This window comes from Schistocerca gregaria, unplaced genomic scaffold, assembly GCF_023897955.1.
Source record: "Schistocerca gregaria isolate iqSchGreg1 unplaced genomic scaffold, iqSchGreg1.2 ptg001137l, whole genome shotgun sequence".
NCBI lineage: Eukaryota > Metazoa > Arthropoda > Insecta > Orthoptera > Acrididae > Schistocerca > Schistocerca gregaria.
In genome coordinates this window covers 30001-37500 of record NW_026062469.1, presented here as the reverse complement: position 1 = coordinate 37500, position 7500 = coordinate 30001, and the positions used below count along the sequence as shown (strand labels likewise).

Here is a 7500-nt window from a genome sequence, read left to right as displayed (position 1 = left end):
GGTCATATTTAGTCTCAGATGGAGTTTACCACCCACTTGGAGCTGCACTCTCAAGCAACCCGACTCGAAGGAGAGGTCCCGCCGACGCTCGCACCGGCCGCTACGGGCCTGGCACCCTCTACGGGCCGTGGCCTCATTCAAGTTGGACTTGGGCTCGGCGCGAGGCGTCGGGGTAGTGGACCCTCCCAAACACCACATGCCACGACAGGCGGCAGCCTGCGGGGTTCGGTGCTGGACTCTTCCCTGTTCGCTCGCCGCTACTGGGGGAATCCTTGTTAGTTTCTTTTCCTCCGCTTAGTAATATGCTTAAATTCAGCGGGTAGTCTCGCCTGCTCTGAGGTCGTTGTACGAGGTGTCGCACGCCACACCGCCAGCCGGCTGTGCACGCTACCGAGAAAGTACCGGTATGCGAACCGCCAGGCGACGGGCGCGCATCGCACGTTTAAGGAGACGCGGCCGGCCACACAGGCGACCACGACACTCCCACGTCTCCGAAGCGGGACAAACGCCGCGCGCTTCAGTATACGTAGCCGACCCTCAGCCAGACGTGGCCCGGGAACGGAATCCATGGACCGCAATGTGCGTTCGAAACGTCGATGTTCATGTGTCCTGCAGTTCACATGTCGACGCGCAATTTGCTGCGTTCTTCATCGACCCACGAGCCGAGTGATCCACCGTCCTGGGTGATCTTTTCCTTTTCAGTCTCCCACTGTCTCTTTCAAGACAGCAGCATTTGCGGGACTGAGGCGTCTGACGGCCCCTGTTCCACTATTTTTTTGTGTCCAACGGCCTCACAGCCGATGGGCGTCGTACGGCTCCACACCGGGGCGGACAGGCACTCGGGCGAACGTCATTCAAAACCGGCGCCAGGCGCCAGGTACCGCAGGCCAGCCGCTCCAGAGCTTCAGCGCTCGTACCACACAACAACAACAACACTTCCGCTAGTTTTGAGAGGCACGCGTGGTTCCGCACGCGGCGCACGGCCACTGCCGTACAGGTAGCGTGTTGCGCGACACGACACGACACGCACATCGAAAGACATGCAGTCTAGTCGGTAATGATCCTTCCGCAGGTTCACCTACGGAAACCTTGTTACGACTTTTACTTCCTCTAAATGATCAAGTTTGGTCATCTTTCCGGTAGCATCGGCAACGACAGAGTCGATGCCGCGTACCAGTCCGAAGACCTCACTAAATCATTCAATCGGTAGTAGCGACGGGCGGTGTGTACAAAGGGCAGGGACGTAATCAACGCGAGCTTATGACTCGCGCTTACTGGGAATTCCTCGTTCATGGGGAACAATTGCAAGCCCCAATCCCTAGCACGAAGGAGGTTCAGCGGGTTACCCCGACCTTTCGGCCTAGGAAGACACGCTGATTCCTTCAGTGTAGCGCGCGTGCGGCCCAGAACATCTAAGGGCATCACAGACCTGTTATTGCTCAATCTCGTGCGGCTAGAAGCCGCCTGTCCCTCTAAGAAGAAAAGTAATCGCTGACAGCACGAAGGATGTCACGCGACTAGTTAGCAGGCTAGAGTCTCGTTCGTTATCGGAATTAACCAGACAAATCGCTCCACCAACTAAGAACGGCCATGCACCACCACCCACCGAATCAAGAAAGAGCTATCAATCTGTCAATCCTTCCGGTGTCCGGGCCTGGTGAGGTTTCCCGTGTTGAGTCAAATTAAGCCGCAGGCTCCACTCCTGGTGGTGCCCTTCCGTCAATTCCTTTAAGTTTCAGCTTTGCAACCATACTTCCCCCGGAACCCAAAAGCTTTGGTTTCCCGGAGGCTGCCCGCCGAGTCATCGGAGGAACTGCGGCGGATCGCTGGCTGGCATCGTTTATGGTTAGAACTAGGGCGGTATCTGATCGCCTTCGAACCTCTAACTTTCGTTCTTGATTAATGAAAACATACTTGGCAAATGCTTTCGCTTCTGTTCGTCTTGCGACGATCCAAGAATTTCACCTCTAACGTCGCAATACGAATGCCCCCGCCTGTCCCTATTAATCATTACCTCGGGTTCCGAAAACCAACAAAATAGAACCGAGGTCCTATTCCATTATTCCATGCACACAGTATTCAGGCGGGCTTGCCTGCTTTAAGCACTCTAATTTGTTCAAAGTAAACGTGCCGGCCCACCGAGACACTCAACAAAGAGCACCCTGGTAGGATTTAAACGGGGTCCGCCTCGGGACGCGAAAGCACCCCTTCGGCTCGCCCCACCGGCAGGACGTCCCACGATACATGCCAGTTAAACACCGACGGGCGGTGAACCAACAGCGTGGGACACAAATCCAACTACGAGCTTTTTAACCGCAACAACTTTAATATACGCTATTGGAGCTGGAATTACCGCGGCTGCTGGCACCAGACTTGCCCTCCAATAGATACTCGTTAAAGGATTTAAAGTGTACTCATTCCGATTACGGGGCCTCGGATGAGTCCCGTATCGTTATTTTTCGTCACTACCTCCCCGTGCCGGGAGTGGGTAATTTGCGCGCCTGCTGCCTTCCTTGGATGTGGTAGCCGTTTCTCAGGCTCCCTCTCCGGAATCGAACCCTGATTCCCCGTTACCCGTTACAACCATGGTAGGCGCAGAACCTACCATCGACAGTTGATAAGGCAGACATTTGAAAGATGCGTCGCCGGTACGAGGACCGTGCGATCAGCCCAAAGTTATTCAGAGTCACCAAGGCAAACGGACCAGACAAGCCAATCCGATTGGTTTTGATCTAATAAAAGCGTCCCTTCCATCTCTGGTCGGGACTCTGTTTGCATGTATTAGCTCTAGAATTACCACAGTTATCCAAGTAACGTGGGTACGATCTAAGGAACCATAACTGATTTAATGAGCCATTCGCGGTTTCACCTTAATGCGGCTTGTACTGAGACATGCATGGCTTAATCTTTGAGACAAGCATATGACTACTGGCAGGATCAACCAGGGAGCTGCGTCAACTAGAGCTGAGCAGCCGGCCGCCCGGGAGTGTGTCCCGGGGGCCCGCGCGAACACGCAAGCGTCCGCTCAATTATTCTGCAAACAGGAGGAGGCCGAGCTCCCCTGCACGATACACCTCGAAACCCTCTCAGGTCCCGGCGGCGCGCAGCGCCGTCCTAGGTACTTGGTCGGTTTCGAGAGAGGCGCAATCGCCCGGAGTTAGGCGAGTAGACGGTTTTAGTGCGAACACCCTTGCTCCCAACTGAGCTTGCCGCTGCCGACAGAGGCCCGGGAGCGTGCTGTCGTGGCATTGCCGGCGGGAGACAACACGCGCCACCTATGGTGACCGGCAGCTCCAACGCCAGCGCCACACAAGGGCAAAGCCCCACTTGGGTGCAGAAGCGAACTCTCCCAGCACAGCGCACGCGCCAACACGTCCGCACAACTGCGATACAAACCACCTGCGAGAACCGCTGGGGCGACCGAGCAGCAGACGGCGTCGCGGCGCCGAGTGCCAGGCGGCGGCGCATCCTCAACGCACACAGTCCTCAATCAGACCAGCACACTGCAGATGTCCACCGCGCTTCGCACCGGGCTCGGCTGAACCAACTTTGGCCGCCAGGCGCCGCGTGCAGGGTGCGCCGCAGCGTAGCTGCGCCGCCTGCCGAGCCCGTCGGCTGGCGCTCCTGCCACTCGGCGCCCCCCACCAGCCGCCTGTTGCGCGTGCGCCCACGCAGCGCGCGGCCAACACGCCGGGCGGCCCCCCTTCACCGGCCGGGAACAGTCCCACCAAGCCACCGCCGCGTATCGCTTCATACCCACATGGGCCTAGTCACGTGTGTGGATGTGGCGGGTACCGCTGAAACAACCGGTTAATAGCTGTACCGATCGTCGCCATCACAGATTCACCTCCAGCGTGAACAACCGCTCAACAACGGATTTCCAGTTCATTTGCGTATCTTGGGCAGTAAACGTAGATGTCCACCTACATTTGCGAATTCAACAATTCTTGCATGCCAGGATGTCATGTGTCACGACACGCTACATCAGACCACATACACACTGCGACATGTGCAGAAGAGAACACGTGGAAGGTGGCCCGCGCACGTATGCGATGTCCCTTCCGCGATCCACTGTCAACCGGCATCTGCGGCATGTCCCAGATATGGAACGCGGTCCACCAGGGTAGCACTTTGTGTGAGGCAATACGACAAAGTCGGAATACACGCGTCACTACATCACACGGCTCACGCTGACCTGACCTGACTCACCGCACCACCACCCCCAGCGACCCAGGGTGACATACAATGCGTTCGTACGTTCCTCCCACACGCCTCTACGGCGTACCACAGTGCAACCTAGCTGTTATTGGGAGACGAGACAAGTAGCATCGAGCACAACATATGGAAATTGAGATTCGACACCGTTGGGCACAGCCAGCGTACGGTCACACGTATCACACTACTTCACTCTGTACGTAACTACCGATGATCGGTACAGCGTGTGGGTTACGCGTACGACATCAGCGGACAATGGACACAGACCATACCACGACGTACACTGAGGGCGTCGACATCTGAACGCAACTGAACAGCTGCGAGGCTCATTTAACACTCAAACGCCAGACCGACCAGCTTGAGAGGACGGAGACACAAAGAGAGGGGCAGAGGGGGGGGGGGGGGGGCGATATAGTCCTATTGCAGTACAATTGACAGTGGATAGCGGGAATATGTGGAAAGTAAGCAACACTCGCAAGACATCTACATGAGGATAACAACGACACCAGAGATTCCGAGCAGTGAACTATGTTAGGCAAAGGGACAACGTGGGTTAGGTTAAGGGACAACGTGGGTTAGGTTAAGGGACAACGTGGGTTAGGTTAAGGGACAACGTGGGTTAGGTTAAGGGACAACGTGGGTTAGGTTAAGGGACAACGTGGGTTAGGTTAAGGGACAACGTGGGTTAGGTTAAGGGACAACGTGGGTTAGGTTAAGGGACAACGTGGGTTAGGTTAAGGGACAACGTGGGTTAGGTTAAGGGACAACGTGGGTTAGGTTAAGGGACAACGTGGGTTAGGTTAAGGGACAACGTGGGTTAGGTTAAGGGACAACGTGGGTTAGGTTAAGGGACAACGTGGGTTAGGTTAAGGGACAACGTGGGTTAGGTTAAGGGACAACGTGGGTTAGGTTAAGGGACAACGTGGGTTAGGTTAAGGGACAACGTGGGTTAGGTTAAGGGACAACGTGGGTTACGTTAAGGGACAACGTGGGTTACGTTAAGGGACAACGTGGGTTACGTTAAGGGACAACGTGGGTTACGTTAAGGGACAACGTGGGTTACGTTAAGGGACAACGTGGGTTAGGTTAAGGGACAACGTGGGTTAGGTTAAGGGACAACGTGGGTTAGGTTAAGGGACAACGTGGGTTAGGTTAAGGGACAACGTGGGTTAGGTTAAGGGACAACGTGGGTTAGGTTAAGGGACAACGTGGGTTAGGTTAAGGGACAACGTGGGTTAGGTTAAGGGACAACGTGGGTTAGGTTAAGGGACAACGTGGGTTAGGTTAAGGGACAACGTGGGTTAGGTTAAGGGACAACGTGGGTTAGGTTAAGGGACAACGTGGGTTAGGTTAAGGGACAACGTGGGTTAGGTTAAGGGACAACGTGGGTTAGGTTAAGGGACAACGTGGGTTAGGTTAAGGGACAACGTGGGTTAGGTTAAGGGACAACGTGGGTTAGGTTAAGGGACAACGTGGGTTAGGTTAAGGGACAACGTGGGTTACGTTAAGGGACAACGTGGGTTACGTTAAGGGACAACGTGGGTTACGTTAAGGGACAACGTGGGTTACGTTAAGGGGCAACGTGGGTTACGTTAAGGGGCAACGTGGGTTAGGTTAAGGGACAACGTGGGTTAGGTTAAGGGACAACGTGGGTTAGGTTAAGGGACAACGTGGGTTAGGTTAAGGGACAACGTGGGTTAGGTTAAGGGACAACGTGGGTTAGGTTAAGGGACAACGTGGGTTAGGTTAAGGGACAAATTGAGTTAGGTTAAGGGACAAATTGAGTTAGGTTAAGGGACAAATTGAGTTAGGTTAAGGGACAAATTGAGTTAGGTTAAGGGACAAATTGAGTTAGGTTAAGGGACAAATTGAGTTAGGTTAAGGGACAAATTGAGTTAGGTTAAGGGACAAATTGAGTTAGGTTAAGGGACAAATTGAGTTAGGTTAAGGGACAAATTGAGTTAGGTTAAGGGACAAATTGAGTTAGGTTAAGGGACAAATTGAGTTAGGTTAAGGGACAAATTGAGTTAGGTTAAGGGATAATCTGGTACAACCACAGTTAGGTTAAGCGATAATCTGGTACAGCCACAGTTAGGTTAAGCGATAATCTGGTACAGCCACAGTTAGGTTAAGCGATAATCTGGTACAGCCACAGTTAGGTTAAGCGATAATCTGGTACAGCCACAGTTAGGTTAAGCGATAATCTGGTACAGCCACAGTTAGGTTAAGCGATAATCTGGTACAGCCACAGTTAGGTTAAGCGATAATCTGGTACAGCCACAGTTAGGTTAAGCGATAATCTGGTACAGCCACAGTTAGGTTAAGCGATAATCTGGTACAGCCACAGTTAGGTTAAGCGATAATCTGGTACAGCCACAGTTAGGTTAAGCGATAATCTGGTACAGCCACAGTTAGGTTAAGCGATAATCTGGTACAGCCACAGTTAGGTTAAGCGATAATCTGGTACAGCCACAGTTAGGTTAAGCGATAATCTGGTACAGCCACAGTTAGGTTAAGCGATAATCTGGTACAGCCACAGTTAGGTTAAGCGATAATCTGGTACAGCCACAGTTAGGTTAAGCGATAATCTGGTACAGCCACAGTTAGGTTAAGCGATAAAGTTGGTTAAATTCGGTATTGTGTGGGAAGGGGGCAGAGAGAGAGTGGGGGGGGGGGGTGGATAGTTGTGGCAGTACGCGGATGCCTGAGTCACCGTCAGATATGTCACGTCGGTTCGATGCTTGTAGCAAGAGGCTGGCGGGTCTGTGTCTCTCACTTCTGCAATTTTTCATGTGGTATAACACGAGGGCGGGGGGGTGATATTTGGTGCCCCTCTGTGTAGGATGTGTGTTGGTGGTGTTGGTTTATCTGAGCAATGGTAGTTGTCGGAGGAGTGGGGTATTGTGCTTTTATAGGTGGACCTACTGCTCTGGTTATCATAGTGTCGACGGTGCAATGTGGCAGAGAGGATGCACTCGACATTGTCGCATTCCAGATGTTTACGTATTGTGTGTCTCCGTTGCAGGCCGAGAGTGGTGCATGTTCGAGTGTGTGGCTGACGTGCGATTCACGTTGTGTGCCCAGTCTTACAGCACGTATAGGGACATTCGCATAAATCATCTATATGTGGCCTTGCATCATTTACTAAGCAGTGCCGTGAGACGACCGAACTATTAGGAAAGTACTGATGTACCGCATAATGTTTACCTTCCACCACACGGCGAGTATCGACTCTGCCCAGCGTTGCCACCGCAGGCAGCGGTCACCGTCACCATTGTGCGGCGG

At 53.3% G+C, this 7500-nt stretch overlaps 2 non-coding genes across 2 annotated transcripts; both read right to left on the bottom strand.

Moving 5' to 3' along the window:
- Window positions 1–531: 531 nt before the first annotated feature.
- Window positions 532–686, bottom strand: LOC126328701 (5.8S ribosomal RNA). Its single transcript, XR_007561936.1, has one exon. It is a non-coding gene; the product is annotated as a 5.8S ribosomal RNA (ribosomal RNA).
- A 369-nt stretch (window positions 687–1055) lies between these two features.
- LOC126328690 (small subunit ribosomal RNA) lies at window positions 1056–2948 on the bottom strand. Its single transcript, XR_007561926.1, has one exon. It is a non-coding gene; the product is annotated as a small subunit ribosomal RNA (ribosomal RNA).
- Window positions 2949–7500: the final 4552 nt, after the last annotated feature.